Here is a 19,493-nt window from a genome sequence, read left to right on the forward strand (position 1 = left end):
TCACTTTAAAGGCAATGAAAAGAACGTGTTCATCACTATAAACGTAAAATAATTAAGACTACACACAGGAGTCTGAGAAAAGTGCAAATTTTAGAAGAAAATATCACATGGCATTTAGAGGTTTTTGCATCTAAACTCTTCAAATGTAAAAAAACATTCAAGTTCTCAGCTCAAGTACACCCAGTTTGAGGTTGTACTTACTGAAGTCCTAAAGCAATTTCATTGCAATGCAAAGCGCTGTTGCTTCCCACTCCGTCTATAATGATGAACTCTGCGGTTGGTAGCCAGTGGATGTCTCGGGACAAGCTTCTAAGTGAATCTCACAGGGGGCCAAAAATTACATATTTCCAAGATAAGACGCCAGGGTCAAGATCAAAGTCAAGGCCCTGTCAAATCTCATCACGCTCAGACGAGCAAAGCAGCCTTAATTGTCGATATACCACCAGAGTATTGACACCTATGACTTCCCCGCTGGACGGTTCAGACACCTCTCTTTTCACCTTGTCATTTAGGAGAGCGGCAATCTTTGCGGGCGTCCCGGCAATGCCAATATTAAAAAGGTTGCAATTTATGAAAGGCCAGGGTCAGAAAAGGACTGATCAATTCACAGTATTCACTTCATATCCTGAGATATCCCTGCTGCGTACCTGACCCTCCTGCCGATACTCTTCTTTTGGCCCACAACTGATCCTACAGATGGATCGATATGCACTGCGGTGGTCCATAAAACCTCATTCTGTGCAGGTATAAGAACTAGCGGTCTACAAATGTAGCACGGCAGACTTACCTTCTAGCGAAGAACAGTAAAAGGTTTCTGTCAGTTAGAATAGAAACCGTTTGTACATGAGTAAAAGAGACGTACTGTAGAAGAATACAGAGTCTAAGCAAACAAAAGTACTGCAGTTACAGTCTATCTTTTCAGTTTAACGTCAAAACCCGTAGGCTTACATCACGATGAAGAGCTCAAAATCTGAATAAACGACAACATATTGCCCTTCATATTCTCTATGGGCTCCAAAGAGCAGATAAATATCAGCTGCGGAGAAAATAAATAAATAAATAAATAAAAAACAAGCAGCATCTTTTGCATTATAGATGCTTCCCGGCTTGACCTGAAAAAAACAAATGCAAAAATGCTGTTCTTAAGGTGTACATTATAGGAATTCCTGGCCTTTCAGTCTGACGCTAAGCATGGGCTCAGTGGCAGTGGTTTTCATTGCCGTCTTTATCAGACACAGGCCAAACTGTGACAGCAACACAAAAATAATCTTTGAAAATGGCGCTCAAGCACTCCGGGGCCTGATGAATAAATAACCTGCGTCCCCGACGCCGGCAGCTGTTCTGTTGTATATGTTGAGGCAGCAAAAGGAGGGAAAATAAATACATTAAGGAAATGCTGAGAGACATGCACCCCATCACTCCTCACGCATTTCCCCTGTGCTCCAAACGCTGAAGGACAAAGCATGTCGTGTGTAGAATGCATTTCTCCAGGCGAAGGTATATAGGTTATGTTGGTGCTGATTGCTTTAGCAGCACTCAGCTTCTCTATGGTTTATGTAGATCAAGAGCTGCTGTCAAATTATGGCTAGTTCTGTGAAATCAAATATTTGTCATGAGTGGAAGGTTTGGGGTAAAAGTGCAGAGCCATTTTGGTGTTGGCATAACATTATATGTGTAAAAAGTTATTTTATGTTCATAGAAAGCCAATGCAAGGAATGCATCTACTTTAAATGTTTAAATAACTTCTGTGAAAAAAAGATAAGAAATGTGCCTATCTATTAAATAATAAGTGATCTTTCTAAATAGTATATTTTAAATGTTAAAAAAAGTTATTGCTAGAGCTTTGAAGGATGGTTGCAAAGCATGAAGATTCAAAATTGTAATTAATGAGTATTTTGGGACTGCATCAATTGTCTTTGATTTATTACCAGAAACTTTCTAAAAACACACGTCAGAAAGAATTCCAACAAATGTAACATCTGGATGTGCTCAAAACCCATAGAGTAAAAGACCAATAGATGTTAATAAATAAATAAAAAAAATCAAGACTTTTTAAGCTTGGAATGGTCCAGATAACTCCCACTAATAACAAACTATAAGTATAAATGTTCAATCAATAAAGCTGAAATTGAAAAGTAAAAACAACAGTATTAAAAGTATATAGTTTTTTTATTTTATTTATTTATTTTTTAGTTTTTTGAAAGTACAGTAAATGAACAAGTAAAGGCCCTGGTATTTTTTAACTTTCAAAAAATATGTTTGCTGCTTGTACAAAGAACCTTTTTATGATAATCTCAACACAATTATTGAGTGTTTTTTTTATTGAGTGTTTTTGTTAGGACAACTTTATGTTCAATCAACTTAAATTTGCAAGAACAATTAAGCTAAGTTAATCAATTTGTGTTAAGACAACATGAAGGAATTGTGTGGAAGCCAGCATTTTTTTTACTGAAATCAGAAAATGAACTGAAATTACATCATTTTTTACTAAATTGGTTCAAAATGAAGTCACATTTTGTGTTTGTAATTAGCTTACCAAAGTGAACTTTTTGGCGAAGATTATTTTGGTTGAACCCTTTTATAACCCTGAGAGCTATCATTGGTGAATGGCATATTGGTGGGTGTGTTCTGGATCTCTACCTCATTTGACGTACAATATATATATATATATATATATATATATATATATATATATATATATATATATATATATATATATATATATATATATATATATATATACCTGTATATATGAAGAGTTCAGATGCATTCACTCATTTTTCTCCTTTGTTTTTGAGACATTTATATTAAAGACAAGGAACAGGACTTAATCTTTGCCAGAAAAGTGAAAATCCTGAACATACACACAGGAGCCTAATGAAAATGCAAATATTAGAGGAAAATTTCATACGGCATTTAGCTTTTGCATCTAAATTCTTCATATACATTTGAAGTTGGAATTATTAGCCCCTTGTTTTTTTTTTTTACCCCAATTTCTGTTTAACAGAGAGAAGTTGTTTTTTTTTTTCAGCACATTCATAAGAATAAGTTTTAATAACTCATTTCTAATAACTGATTTATTTTATCTTTGCCATGATGACAGTAAATTATATTTGACTAGATATTTTTCAAGAAACTTCTACACAGCTCAAAGGGACATTTAAAGGCTTAACTAGGCAACTTATTGTGGCAAGTTATTGTGTAACGATGGTTTGCTCTAGAGACAATTAAAAAAAAAAATAGCTTAAAGGGACTAATAATTTTGAACTTAAATTGGCTTTTAAAAAAATTTAAACTGCTTTTATCCTAGCGAAAATAAAACATATAAGACTTTCTCCAGAAAAAAATATTATCAGACATGTGAAAATTTTGACATCAATTTAAACATAATTTAGGAAATAGTTAAAAAATAAAAATAAAGGGGGCTAATAATTCTGACTTCAACTGTACACACACGCACACACACACACACACACACACACACACACAGAGTTCGACAGTATAATTGTGTATATAAAGAAGAAAATCAAACACAGAGAGTCTCAAAACCCTTTTGTTTGAGGAACTACTTTCTTCTGCCATTCATTCTAATGTGCAGCTTATGTCAGAACAGCAGAAACCGTTGCTAATTAAGCAACGTCACTTTAGAGCTAGTATTTAAATGATTCTCTAGTATAATGTCTAAATTCATGACAAAACAGGTGATTTTGCTCACATTTTAACATTATAAGGCTGAACAGCAAACTGGGAGATCACAATATTAATGTGGTATAAATATAGCACTAATATTATAAAAAGGCAAGAGATGGATATAGAAAGTCATTTACCTGTTTAATAATGATGTAATCAGCTGTAGTTTGAAATGAAACTGTTTTTCACTTGCTCTGTTGCCATCTTGTGGATGATAATCGTCAACCATCTTTACTCAAATACAGGCAAACAGCCGCTGACGCACTGTCTCTCAGAGATGGTAAATATTTAAAATAGCCACTATCCTTATAAATAAACTGCATAGTTGCAATATAAATAACTACATTCTAAAAAAAAAAAAAAGCCTAAGAAGTACATTATGTTGCCCAACAGCTGCAATATTTGTCAAACTGTTGTTGCTGTATTTGGGTGAAGTAAAACACAAGAGTGAAGGGTTAAGAGGCTGGACGAGTGCTGTTACTTGCAAGATACCACATGGGTATCAGCCAATCAGATTAAAAAAAACATTCAGAACTGTTGTATAGTGCAAACATGATTTATGGAACATACATTAGTTAATTAGGAGATGCATTACAATGTACAGCTTATGTTAAAATAAGCTTGGATGTAAAATCTGAATCCAAAAAGTCCATGACCACTCAAGTCTTATATAGTTTACAGTGCCTAACACATAAAACATATTCTAAAAACATGGAGCTTAAGCTAAAAGAAGATTATACAGTGTGCCAAAACCTCATGTTTTTTTTCCCCCACAAATTCACAGATCTGAACTTTATAAACATACATTTTCTTATAATTGGCATACATGTCAAAAATATACAGAAATGCATATCACTGGAAAACATCCATTTTGAATTTATCAATAGAACTGGAAATGAAACCTTGTTCTAGTTGTAAGATCCACTAAAAACTAAACCACTAATGACACCACCATTATTGAACAGACTAAAAGAAGGATAAAAAGTTCAATGCTTCAGTAACCAAACTACAGGTACTACTCTCCCTCTGTTGTCTATAATGTTCTCCAATTGATATCCTGCTATGCTGTGTTCACTGTGGTCACTTCAGATATTGCACCTGCCAAATGAATAATTGCACAGTAAATACAAAAAATATTGTCATACGCTACTTTGTTCCAACTGTATTATTGTTTAGATTTTCAGGGCACAGGCAATATTTTATAAAGTTCCATACAGTGTAGAGGTTATAAGATGCTGAAAACGCCACAGAGTGAATAATGATGTATAAACCAGGGATTTGATGCTAAACCCTATCCAATATTTGTTGGCTTTAATTGCAGCCGAGTATGGAGCGCAGGCTTCAGGCCGACAATTGATAGTAGCCATTAGCAAATGATTAGGTCGACAGTGATAAACTATATTTCATCGATTTGTCCCAACTACATTTCCGACTTCTGCTAAAGGGAAGGAATAAATTCACCCCGGCATATGTAATGCATGACTTTATATTCATAATTTCCACGAGAGGAGCCTCGGGCTCTAGAGCTCTCTGTCATGTCTGGATGGAGCTGGCAGCTTGTCAATGTCTTACATTCTCATGCGCAATGGTTTGTGCCAAATCTTAAATGACTGTTTTTCATTCAAATAAGGGTCTAAGGATTTGCAATAAGGGAGCGAGAAAGAGAAAGAGGGAGAGCATGGTGAAGACCGTATCTTAGTTTTACATGCCACACAGAAGGAATTATTTCAAACACCATAATAAAAAGTCACCTTAGACAATGGTGTACATGTATCTAAAACTACATACTGTAGACCTCATGCACAATACACTGCATGATCAATAAGTCATGCCAACATATGATGTTACTTTTCAAATCAGTTAACCATGTTTTAATTTAACGGCTATAAGATATACTAGAGTCAATTTGATATTTCAAGTAGTTTAAGTTGCGAAGACTAAATGTAAATGTATTCAGCTTTGGTTGCGTCCTTTCTCCAATGTAATCACTTTCACCTTTATTGGCTTCACACACAGCTTCATTTTATTTAGAAAAAAATGCCTACAAACTCAGTCAAAGGTCAACAGAAGTAAAAGTACTTCACGTAAAAGAGCAGCTCCCGGTGACGTTTGTTTACTCGGGACTGCTAAAGCAACCAAATTGTTCTCCACTCACAACATATGGAACCTGATCAAGCAGACAGGACCTCTGAGGTCAGGATCTCAAGCCTAATTTTGAAGCTTGCAGTGCTGCACTCTGACCTTTGGCATTCCTGTCAAACTGGATGGGCTTATGTTCAAAGATTGGTTTTGCAGTAGGCACACTGGACAAAAGGTGGTCTGTTGCTGCAAAAAAAAAAAAAAAGAGGAATGTTCACACAATCCTAAAACTGTATCATTTAACATCATTTAGATTACTTTAAATGATGTTTAAAGCACGCTGTTTTAATTAGAGCCTTAGTCTTAGTTAAAAACGCTCAGCTGTTTAGGGTTATTAAAAGGTTATGGATATGTCTGCATGTATATCAATGTTGGTTGCCATATAGATTGTAATAAGAATTACTTTTTATTATTATTATTATTATTAAAATGTTTTTAGCGGTCTACAAAAAGTCTGGTCCAACTGATTTAGAAATGTCAAAAATTATTAATATTCATCAGTAGTAATTAACAAAACAGGCACGTTTGTTTTGTTGAGTAGCATTGTTTGTATTTCTTCTCTCCACCATGGTTTAATGATGAGACATTGTGAAAACACTGTAGAAAATGTAAATCTGTTCAACCTAACCCTTAAAAATGGTTTCATGCATGTAGCCTTGTTAATAGTACTCTATATGAACATTCATTCATTCATTTTCTTGTCCCTTTATTAATCTGGGGACGCCACAGCAAAATGAACTGCCAACTTAATAAGCACACTTTTATGCAGCGGATGCCTTTCCAGCCGCAACCCATCTCTGGGAAACATCCACACACACACACACATACACACATACACACACACACACACACACACACACACACTCATAAACTACGGACAATTTAGCCTACCCAATTTACCTGTACCGCATGTCTTTGGACTGTGGGGGAAACCGGAGCACCTGGAGGAAACCCACGCGAACGCAGGGAAAACATGCAAACTCCACACAGAAATGCCAACTGAGCCGAGGATCGAACCAGCGACCTTCTTGTTGTGAGGCGACAGCACTACCTACTGCGCCGCCCCTCCTATATGAACATGTTTTTTCAAGAAAATTGTATTTGAATCGTTAGCAAATATACTTGCTGATGAGCAAATATGTTGTAAGAACCCTTCAATGTAAAATTTAAATAGGAGGAGAACATTTGGCATTCTAACTCGAAACAACTCAACTTCAAAAGATCAATTCATATTTATAAACACATTTGTTATGTTTAAAATTAGAAAACCATTTAATATCAATCCCCCGAAAAAAAAAAATATAATTATTATTTTTTTTAATTTTGTTAAAAGCACAGACCCTGGTGCTTTCGAAAAATCTTTACCCTGACAAGAGTTTCAAAATTTTGGGTTTCAGTGACCTGATACTGCGTTTCGTGTAAGAAAAAAAGCTACAATTTAGACAATACTCATGTTTGTGTGGACAAAGGGCCTAAGGTTGTGACTGAATTTGGTTGTTTTGTGTTTTTCCTTAGTGATTGTGCTTTTTAACAGCAGTAGTTCATTTTACTCTTTTTAGATATACAGGATTTTGCTGTAAATCAAATTGTGTATCAAAACAATGTTACTTTAAAGTAAAGATATCAGTTAAATGGTTAATTTATGTTTAGATGGGGTAATATGAAGGCAAATATCATTAAACAAGACCAATAATCTTGATTAATTAACTTTTTAACACATTATTCCCTAATTCTACATTATTTATGTACTTACAAAGAATTTGCCTATTGGCAACGGCAGCTATAATTGCAACTACAGTTGTCACTTAAACTTTTGATAAAGTGTATGAAAAAACTATAGATCTCTTGAAAGATTTGTTTTATTTAGATAAATCCAGAGATCTTTATGATTTTGTTGATACTGTATACATTTGTGAACAAAAATTATTTTAGTAACATGAAAATTGTCTTTATTTGGGTGGGTTTGCCTCCATTTTGTATTCTGTAAATAGCGGTAGAAAGTTGACGGCCTCCTATGACAGGAAGTAAATCAAATACTTTTTTTCTTTATTTTATTTGGTTGTTTGCTTGCATGTCATTGAGAAATAAACATGGAAACATGTAGAAATTTATTTATAATTTTTCTTAATACAGGCAACTATAAGTGTCGGTGGGCTTAAATGGGTTAAATTTTAAAACTGAAAAGGTGTAAAACTTAACATTGTAGTCAAATCTATTTGATCTGCAGCAAATAACAGATGGCTGTGACCAAATATTGTCTTTAGATATACACAAACTCACTTATAGTTCACATTTAACCACAATAAAGAGACTCCAGAATAAGGGTCCGCCAGAAGGATGCAGTCAGTTCTATTTTTTAAGTCTACTTGGCAGACAAGGAGAGGGTGAACTGTTATTCACGTGCTGGATGTTGAATCTTCAAAATTATCAAAACTTTATCAAAATTATTGAAATTATCATATAAATGACATATTTGAAATCTAAAAATCTACATTTTTACCTTAAAAATGATCATTTTATATATATATATTGTAGCGAGGCAGAGGGAAAACAGCGGCACAACAGGATGAGTTTACAGACAAGTCCCCGGAGGGTGCTTTATTTACAAAGTGAATGTGCTGTAAAAGGTGCTCTTCTTTAGGGTGAGGTGCTCTGGTGCTCCGGGAAGTAGGTGAAGGACGGTGAGTAGTCGGGTGCAGGATCGTCACGAGCTGGAGTCCGCTAAGGAGAGACAGAGAGACAAGCATTAGCACAGGGAGTCATAGAAGGAATGAAGCTCTTCTTCTCCTGGCGTAGGTTGGGCTTATATGTCTCTCCGCTTGATGAGCTCCAGCTGTGTCCGATCCTGGCTTGATGAAGGTCCAGCTGGGTGAAATTTGCGACCAGGGCGACGTGGCATATAATTGCTCGTTACATTCCCCCCCCCTTAGCGTCGTCCTGGTCCTGGGTGTTCTGCGGAGGAAAGGTAGAGTATTTAGAGGGGGGGTAGAATGTTTTGACAGACCTGCCCATCCTGACCATAGCCTTGAGAGCCCGTCGGCGTTTACGTGGGAGGCCCCGGCTCGATGTTGAACAGTGAAGTTGTAATCCTGGAGCGACAGGAACCATCTGGTGACTCGAGCGTTGTTATTTTTCGCTGTTGACATCCATTGTAGTGGAGCGTGGTCGGTCACCAGGGTGAATCTTCTGCCAAGTAAGTAATACCTGAGCTCCAGGATTGCCCACTTGATCGCCAGGGCCTCTTTCTCTACCGTGGCGTACCGGGTCTCTGCAGGGGTAAGCTTCCGACTCACGTACATGATGGGGTGTTCTTCATCGCCGTGGACCTGGGAGAGGACCGCGCCCAGGCCCGAGTCGGAAGCGTCTGTTTGTAGGATGAAGGGGCAGCCGAAGTCAGGTGCGTGTAGTACCGGAGAAGATGTTAGTGCCGTCTTCAGGGCTTGGAACGCGCCATCTGCTTCCCTGTTCCATTGTATCTTCTCTGGCTGCCCCTTTCTGGTCAGGTCTGTCAACGGGCTGGCTATGGATGAGAAATTGGGAATGAAACATCTATAGTAGCCCGCTAACCCCAGAAATGCACGTACCTGGGTCTTTGTGGTGGGTTGTGGAGTTTCTTGTAGTGCTCTGATCTTGTTCTGTTGTGGCTGTATGAGACCTCTACCGATGTGGAAACCGAGGTATTTTGCTTCTGCTAGACCCAGGTGGCATTTCTTGGGATTAGCTGTGAGCCCAGCCCTACGAAGATCAAGGAGCACCCTCCGCAACCGGGATAGATGTTCTTCCCATGACTCGGAGTGGACGATTAGATCGTCGAGGTATGCTGCTGCATACGGCTGGTGGGGTCTCAGCAGGATGTCCATCATACGCTGGAATGTTGCTGGAGCCCCGTGGAGCCCGAAGGGAAGAACCCGGTATTGCCAGTGCCCACCGGGAGTGGAGAAGGCGGTTTTCTCCTTGGCGCTTTCACTTAGTGGTAATTGCCAGTAGCCTTTGGTGAGGTCGATCGTGGATATGAATCGGGCTCCACCCAGCCGATCCAGCAGCTCGTCCACCCGAGGCATGGGGTACCCGTCGAATTTGGAAATTTCGTTCAGCTTCCTGAAGTCATTGCAGAAGCGGAGGGTGCCGTCGGGTTTGGGGACCATCACTATGGGGCTGGACCACGGGCTACGAGATGGTTCGATGATTCCCAATTTCCTCATCTTTTGGATCTCATCGTTGATAGCCAGCCGGCGAGCTTCTGGTACTCGATAAGGCCTCTGCCGGACGATGGTGCCAGGTGGGGTGATGATGTCGTGCTGGATGATGGTGGTTCGGCCCGGTTTTTCTGAGAACACATCCCTGAACTGACCGACCAAGGCTTGCAGCTCCGCCTTCTGATTCGGTGAGAGTTGCTCACCTATATGGACAACGGGAGAAGTTTCTTCTGAGAAGGCAACTAGATGACCTGGAGCTGCAACCCATTTCTTCATCAAATTGATGTGGTAAAGTTGTTCTTCTCTTCTTCGTCCCGGCTGACGGACTCGATAGTTTACCGGCCCTACCCTTTCTACCACTGTATATGGCCCCTTCCAAGAGGCCAAGAACTTCGAGGTGGTGGTAGGTATCAGGATCATTACTTTGTCCCCTGGTTGGAACTCTCTGGGTTGGGCGGGCCGGTTATATAATCGCTGTTGGGCGCGCTGGGCTTCGGTCAGATGTTGCTTGACAATGGGCATGACTTTCTCTATACGTCCTCTCATGTCCCGTACGTGCTCAATCACTGACCGTTGTGGGGCTGGCTCTTGCTCCCAAGCTTGACGAGCCACGTCCAATAGCCCTCGTGGTTGACGGCCGAACAGCAATTCAAAAGGTGTAAAACCTGTAGATCCTTGGGGAACTTCTCTGATCCCGAAAAGCACGTACGGGATCATGAGGTCCCAGTCGCGCCCATCCTCTGCCACCACCCTGCGGAGCATCTGCTTCAGCGTCTTGTTAAAGCGCTCCACCAAGCCATCAGTCTGCGGATGATAAACAGAGGTTTTTATTTGCTTTACCTTTAGGAGGCAGCAGAGGTCTGCCATCAACCGGGACATGAATGGGGTGCCCTGGTCGGTCAGTATCTCTGCTGGTATTCCTACTCGGCTGCATAATAAAAACAGCTCCTTAGCGATTGCCGATGACGTGGCTTTTCTTAGAGGGATCGCTTCTGGATATCTGGTGGCGTAGTCGAGGATGACAAGGATGTGTTCATGTCCCCGGGCCGACTTCGGCAAAGGCCCTATCAAGTCCATGCCAATGCGGTTGAAGGGCACGTCAATGATGGGTAATGGTATCAGAGGGCTGGGGGGTGGTCGTTGGGGAGACGTTCTTTGGCATATGTCACATGCCTGACAATACCTCTTGACTTCTCCATCCAACCCGGGCCAGTGGAAACGATCTCTGATCCTCTTGATCGTGTTGGCTGCTCCTAGATGTCCTGCCATCGGGTGAGTATGTGCCAGTTCTAGAACAGTCTCCCTTTTGGTCCTCGGGACGACCAATAGCGTCTTCGTTTCCCCCCGCCTCTCTGCGACACAGTACAGCAGACCATTTTGCACAATAAAATGTGGGAGGGGGTGAGGGCTGGGAAACCGTTCGTTACCGTCTATGATCCTGACTTGTGGCCAGCAGTGCTTCAACGTTTCATCTTCACGCTGTGCTCTCCCGAAATCGCCACCTGCGGTAATCTGTTGAAAAAGATCATAGTACAGGTTAGCCGATGATGACTCACCCCCTCTGTCGCTCTCGGTGGCCATCAGCGCTATTTGGCGGTCCTGTTGAGCCCGTCCCTTGCTGTTCTTCTTTGCCCGAGCCGATTGAGCCTGATGGTGGGTGAGGAGATCATCGAACCCCGGCCAGTCTCTGCCCAGAAGAAGGGGTACAGGAAGATCTGGAACTACTCCTACTTCGATGCGCTAGCTTCCCGACTTAGTCGCTATAGTGACTCTTTGGGCGGGTACGTGGCGGGTATCACCGTGTATGCATGTAATCGGGATTCGACCTTTCCCTTCTTGATGGTATTTTAACGTGTTTGGGTGGACCAGTGTTATTGCACTTCCTGTATCCAGTGTGGCCGTCTGTGTTTTCCCGTCTACACATACTTTTCGGGTGGGAGCTTCGGGAGGGACGTTGCGATGTACCACGCACCCTGCCGTCCAGGCCGGGGCCGAGAGTGTTGTTGGCTCTGTGGGCATCGGCTCGTCGACTGGGCTGGGGACCGCCGGTCTGCTGCCTGGTCGTGTTGTGCCCTCCACCGGTCGCCATGGCGCATTTACCCTCCGGGGTGGCAGAGCCGCTCTCTCCCCAGTCTCCCGGGCCACATGAGCTTCCGCCAGCTCCACCGCCTCCACCAAAGCGGCCAGCGAGTCGGGGTTCCTCATGCTGGTAAGTGTGCGGAGCCGTCTGGGTAGCGCCCTCATCATCTTTTCAATGACTATTTTCTCAGCGACCTGGACTGCGGTTGGATCTCCTCCCAGTAACCATAATCTTCCCAATCTGGATAAGTTGGCTGCTTGGGTCCGAACCGGCTGTTTGTCATCATAGGACCACTGAGAAAATTGTTGTGCTGCGCTTATATTGGAGAGTCCCATTCTGGCGAGTATCTCCTTTTTTAATGCTTTATAGTCGTCATTTTTCGGTGTCTCTAATGCGAAATAAGCTCTTTGAGCTTCTCCAGTCAGGAATGGCGCTAGCATCCTCGCCCAACTTTCCTTCGGCCATCTCTCTCTTTCCGCAATTACCTCAAAGGTGTGCAGGTAAGCATCAATATCATCCAGGTCGCTGAGTTTTGTGATAAATCTATGGGCGCTCACCTCAGAGAACTGGCTGGAACCGGCCGCTTGGCGGAGCTGTTGTTCCATACTGTCTTGTCTGGCGGTGAGTTGTTCAGTTATCACTTGTTGTCTTCTTGAGATTTCCGCTAGATGGCGTACTACCTCTTCGATCGACATGACTCAGGAGGGGATGACAGCCGAGTAAGAGAGCGTGAGTGAGAGATAGAGCGGATGCCTGTCTGTAAACAGAAGAAGAACAGAGAAAATTCAGTGGTTACTTCTTCTTACTGGTAAGTGCTGAATTTTTTTCCCTCTGAAAAAGCGCGCATTCTCCACCAGTTGTAGCGAGGCAGAGGGAAAACAGCGGCACAACAGGATGAGTTTACAGACAAGTCCCCGGAGGGTGCTTTATTTACAAAGTGAATGTGCTGTAAAAGGTGCTCTTCTTTAGGGTGAGGTGCTCTGGTGCTCCGGGAAGTAGGTGAAGGACGGTGAGTAGTTGGGTGCAGGATCGTCACGAGCTGGAGTCCGCTAAGGAGAGACAGAGAGACAAGCATTAGCACAGGGAGTCATAGAAGGAATGAAGCTCTTCTTCTCCTGGCGTAGGTTGGGCTTATATGTCTCTCCGCTTGATGAGCTCCAGCTGTGTCCGATCCTGGCTTGATGAAGGTCCAGCTGGGTGAAATTTGCGACCAGGGCGACATGGCATATAATTGCTCGTTACAATATATATATATATATATATAATTAGCCCCCTTCGATTTTTTTTCTTCTTTTAAAAATATTTTTCAAATGATGTTTAACAGAGCAAGGAAATTTTCACAGTATGTCTGATAATATTTTTTATTCTAGAAAAAGTCTTATTTGTTTTGTTTCCGCTAGAATAAAAACTTTTAAAACTTTTAAAAGACATTTTAGGGACAAAATTGTTAGCCCCTTAAAAGCTATTTTTTCTCAATAAACGACAGAACAAACCACTGTTATACAATAACTTGTCTAATTACCCTAACCTGCCTAGTTTACCTAATTAACCTAGTTAAGCCTCTAAATGTCCCTTCAAGCTTTATAGAAGTGTATTGAAAAATATCTAGTCAAATATTATTTATTGTCATCATGGCAAAGATAAAATAAATCAGTTATTAGAGATGAGTTATTATAACAATATTATGTTTACAAATGTGTTGAAAAAATCTGCTCTCTGTTAAACAGAAATTGGATAAAAAATTAACTGTATGTATCAACTGTATGTATGTATATATACATAATTCTCTGAAAAAGAAAAAGATCATGGCCCCTAGCGACTGTGGCTAAGCAAAGCACACTTTGAGGTCAATGGAGTGAGGTGTACTTGCATAGCACTTCGCTAGCTGGCCTCCATTACACTCACCCCTTTTAACCTCCAACCCATCTAAGACGAGCCCCCACTTTATGTAGCACCACCAGCGTGAATAAAGTTTAAGATATCGCTCCAAGTTTAATAAACTAAATGCCTACAGATATGTTGAAGTTAGGCTCTCTGATATAATTCAATGATACACTCTGTAAATAATAGAACTCTAAGATAAATCAGAAAAATATAATGAATTTAATAGCACTCAGATGGAGTGATACACATGGGTGAAGAGGCTGAATCGGTACTAATACTAGAATATCACACAGCCATCAACCAATCCATACAAATACCAATACCATGAGCCAAAACATTTACATAGTTGAGCAAATCTTAATTAAGCAAATTGAAAATACAGTAATTCAATAAATACAGCTTAAATAGAAACCAGAGTCCAAAATATTAAATTATACTCAACTTAAATTACACTTCTCAGTGTCCTATGGTCAAGAAAGCACAATTTGCAGTACATTTTAACATATAGGGCTCTATTTTAAATATCTACGCGCAAAGTCTGAAGCTCAGGGCACAAAAGCATTAAGGGCACTATGATGTTTCGAAATGTGTTGAAAAAATCTTCTCTCCGTTAAACAGAAATTAAGGTAAAAATTAAACGGGGCTAATAATTCCGGGGGTTAAATAACTTCAACTGTATTTTTAAGCAAATATAAATAAAAAAAAATAAACAGAACCGTTAAATGCTTATGAATTGCCATGACTGTGTGCTACTTCTTCTCTGTAATAATGTTAAATACTGCTTAAACACTCTCATTGTAGGCAGCTCACTGGGTTGAGCAGACTCTTTGTTTGCTCATGCAACAACATAATAAATTTCTGTATATATAGCAAACGCATATAGAAACTGACAGCCTATCTGAGTCAATTATGCTTGCAAGACTAATATTTAGGTTTCATCATGTGCCAACTATTCAAATGTCTGCGTATCATGGTTGCGCAGATATGTAGGCCACATTTACATCAAGAATGAGGATTGCGTTATATTATTTTAGTCTAACAGTGAACAGAGAGCGAGATGTGCAGTGTGTAATTTGCACAGTGATGTCAACTGACACTTACGTATAGCGAGTAGCATATGTGCAGTAGATAGCACTTTAATACATCACTGGAGCACTCCTGATGTGAAAAGTGGGCATTATTGTTGACATGTTTTTGTCTCTAATCAAATTCTTCAACATCATTGCATGCAGTATATGCTTTAAGAAGCCGATCTCTGGATGCATTGCAATGGAAGTGTGAGAAATGTAGATTTTTTAGGTATTTAAAAAACATTTTGTGTCAAACTATCTGCATTCATTATGCTTTAAAATGTTTTATCAGTATAGATCATTTGAAATCACTGCTAAAGTTAGTGAACACTTGAACACCTTGTTTAAATGTATTTTTGGACACTACATTTCAAATTGTAGTTGTACTTAATTAGCTTCAACCTTACTAGTACTCAGCTAAAATAAAACAAATAAAATAAAACACAATTAAATTAAATTAAATTAAATTAAATTAAATTAAATTAAATTAAATTAAATTAAATTAAATTAAATCCGAGGTTACCTTACTCAAGGTGAAGTCTAACTAATATTTTGTAGCTGTACTTAATTAGCTTCAACCTTACTAAGCTCAGCTAAAATAAAAATATATATAATAAATTAAATAAAATAAATAAATAAATAAATAAATAAATAAAATAATTGAAAATTCAATTAAAAAAATTCAATTTAATTAAAAGCTCAATGTAAAGTCTATCCAATATTTTTGTGTTGTTCTTTAGGACTTTATTTTAATTATAGTGTTAAAAACATAATTAACAACAAACTAATCCAAATTAAAAATGTTCTGAAAACTCAAATTTACACAGGCCAATATTTCTGCATATTTTTATATCTAATAAATAGTTAAAAAATAATAATAATAAAAATCAATTATATTTTAGTATTTGGTCAATTGGCATTTCTGTGTGGAGTTTGCATCTTCTCCCCATGTTTGTGTGGGTTTTCTCCGGGTGCTCCAGTTACCCACACAGTCTAAATACATGCACTAGGTGAATTGGGTAAGCTATATTGTCCATTGTGTATATGTGTAAATGAGTGTGTATGGATATTTCCCAGTGAAGGGGTGCAGCTGGAAGGGCATCCGCTGCATAATCAAATGCTGGATAAGTTGGTGGTTCATTCCACTGTGGCGACCCCAGATCATTAAAGAGACTAAGCCGAAAAAAAAAAAAATGAATGAATGAATGAATGAATGAATATGGTAGGTATATTAAAATACTGAAGTTTACCCATTAACTCGCATAGTTTAAGCATCATATTAAAAGGTTTATAACTTAGCAACATGCAAATCCAAATTTAAATTAATTTTATTTTCAATTCTACTCAATTTTTCTTCAAAACTTTAAATAATTTCATTTAAAAATGTATACAATGTTTATGTTTTATTTGTATGATTTACACAGAGTAAAAGTCTGAGGGCTTAGCAAAAAGCTAAACAAAAACCATGAAAACAAACACTTGACAACTCTTGGGAGAGGCGTACTAAGATGCTGGATTTGCTCCAATGTGAACACAAGTGCATTATATAGGTTTTTGTGTTATATGATGGTGTCTGGCTTATATTCTGTTCAAATCCTGCCAGAACTGTCCAGTGTGGTTTTACTGTGGCCTTTGTGTGCAGGGCCAGTAAACTTGTTCCACATCAGACTCAGTAAGCCATTTTCCTATGGATTATGCTTTCTGTACAGGGAAATATTGTTATGTTGAAATAAAAAAGGCTCTGCAAACTGTCGCAGCAACAATTAAAGAATGCAAATCTCTGGGATTTCACTGTCACAAGTAGAATTGTCTTGACTGGGAACACAGGAATAGGTAAATCTCTTTATGTGGAGAGTGTTCGGGATTACTTCTGATCATGTAAAGTTGACCGCTTTGCCATTTTAACTTGATTATAAATTGGAATGAGGAATGCCCATAAATTCTACAAGATGTTATTATTTATTATTATTTCATAAGCAATAAAAAATAAGGCACAGTCCATTACTAATACTAGCAATTTAGCATTATTTCATATATACTCAACATTATTGTTTAATCACAACAATAATGTCATATCACCACAGTGACATCACCCTGCAGTCCATGACACTGAAGCTAAGCAGAGCTGATCCTAGTCAGTACCTAGATGGGATACCACAAACTATGTTGCTGTTGGAAGTGGCATTAGTGAGGCCAACAGGGGGCACTCAATCTGCATTCTGTGTGAGTCCTAATGCCCCAATATAGTGAAGGGGACACTATATTATTAGTGAGTGCTGTCTTTTAGATGAGATGTTAAACCGAGGTCCAGACTCTCTGTGATTGTTAAAAGTCCCATGGCACTTCTCGTAAAGAGTAGGGGTGTAACCCCGGTGTCCTTGCCAAATTCCCTCCATCATGGCCTCCCAATCATCCTCATCCACCAAGTTGGTGTGGTGAAAGCACTGGCGCCATCACCAGTGTGCAGCATTCATTTTAATGATGCGGCCACAGGACAGAGTTATGGAGAGACCCCTCACCCTCATGATTGTGAAGCGCTTTGGGTGTATGAACATACACAATAAATGAGCTAAATAGATACACTTTACATTACATTAACATTATTGTTATTAAGATTTTGGTTCGACTATGAAAAAAAATGGTTACACTTTCCATAAAGCTCATCCTTGTAACGAATTACGACTCTGTTTATAATCACTTATAATCAGTCATAACAATACTATAAATGTATCTTCAAAGACACAACAAACCTACTTTATTATAATGCCATTTACAATAGTGTTATTAATACTATTATAAATGCAATGCCAATGTAGATATAGATGTATAATACTACTTAAATGCACTTTATAACTAGTTCTAATCAATCATAAGAAGTCTGTATATTTGTCTTTATTCTGTACATTTTTATTTAAATGATTAGGCTTAGAGATATGAGTTGGAAGGCTGGGTAAATTAGCAATAAAGTATTTATAAACACATGATGAGCACAATTAGCCTAATGACCAAACCCTTTTCATTTAGAAAAAAACTGCATCCTGTTTTCACTTTACTTAAAGTCATCAATAATGCACAATAAGTATTTTTAAGATTTAGTGCTCTTATCAACAAGTCTTTGTAATTTTGTCGTTATGTATTAACATTAAAAACTTACCTATATAAATACAATAATGCCTAATTAATATTCATAAATCATGTGCAATGTGTTTTGAACGTGCATTAAAAGAAATGGATCACTAGTATTAATAACACTGGTATAAATAGCTATAACATACAGCATAAAATTTGTTGTGGTTTTACATATACATTTATAGAATTGTTATGACTGATTGTACATACTTATAAACAGAGCTATAATTCATTATAAGCATAAGCTTCATATAAAGTGTTACCAAATGTTTATTGATTTGTTTGTTTGGGGTGTAACGATATATGTATTCATCCCAAAGCCTCACAGTACAGTGGCCAAGGGCATAACCATGCTTTATGGTTCTCAAAAATCTCGAATGCAATTGCTCGACAGCTGAGAAAGCTCACTGATTCTTTTAAAAGCTCAGAAATGCTCGAGTGACACACAAAAAAACAACTTTTTCTTTTCTTGCACCCCAAATAAACGCATTTATTTTATCATGAGCTCCATATACAGTTGAAGTCAGAATTATTAGCCCCATGACACATTTCTAATAACTGATTTATTTTATTTTTGCCATGATGACAGTAAATCATATTTGACTAGATATTTTTCAAGAGACTTCTATGCAGCTTAGAGTAACATGTAATGGCTTAACTAGGTTAATTAGGTTAACTAGGCAGGTTAAGGTAATTAGGCAAGTTATTGTATAAAGATGGTTTGTTCTGAAGACTATCAACAAAATTTATAGCTTAAAAGGGCTAATAATTTTGATCTTCAAATGTTTTTAAAAAATTTTTTAAAATTTTTATTCTAGCTGAAATAAAACAAAAAAGAAGAAAACATATATCAGATATACTGTGAAAATGTCCTTGCTTTGTTAAACATCCCTTAGGAAATATTTAAAAAAGAAAAGAAAAACTCAAAGGAGGCTAATAATTCTGACTTCAACTGCATGTGCATTTATTTATATATTTGTTTATTTGTAAAAATATAAAAATATGTTTTGTTCATAGCATAAACTCTTACATTAAACAACTTGACTCTTTATGTTTAAAATGCCTTCATAAACCAAAGAGAGAAAGAAGTCTTTCAGGTTTTATTAAAACAATTCTCCTTTCTTTTCTAGACAAACAAAAATTATACGGGTGAGTAACTGATGACAGAATTCTCATTTTTGTCTGAACTAAACCTTTAATTAAATATCAGCCACACTGACAGGGATATGATATTTGTTGTCCTCCCTCTCTCCCATTTAGCAGATTTGGATGAGGACCAGGGATTGTAAAGCTTTAAAAAGCAAC

The 19,493-nt window shown here is 38.4% G+C and overlaps 1 long non-coding RNA gene across 1 annotated transcript in view; it reads right to left on the reverse strand.

The window, feature by feature from the left end:
- Positions 1-4,230: 4,230 nt before the first annotated feature.
- Positions 4,231-19,493, reverse strand: part of LOC147840026 (uncharacterized) — a 128,030-nt gene continuing 112,767 nt past the window's right edge. The window contains exon 3 of the long non-coding RNA XR_015513648.1: positions 4,231-6,015. This is a non-coding gene — a long non-coding RNA (uncharacterized LOC147840026). The remainder of the gene's footprint in view (positions 6,016-19,493) is intronic.

The sequence above is a fragment of the Danio rerio genome, chromosome 17 (genome assembly GCF_052040795.2).
Source record: "Danio rerio strain M-AB ecotype USA chromosome 17, GRCz13ab, whole genome shotgun sequence".
NCBI lineage: Eukaryota > Metazoa > Chordata > Actinopteri > Cypriniformes > Danionidae > Danio > Danio rerio.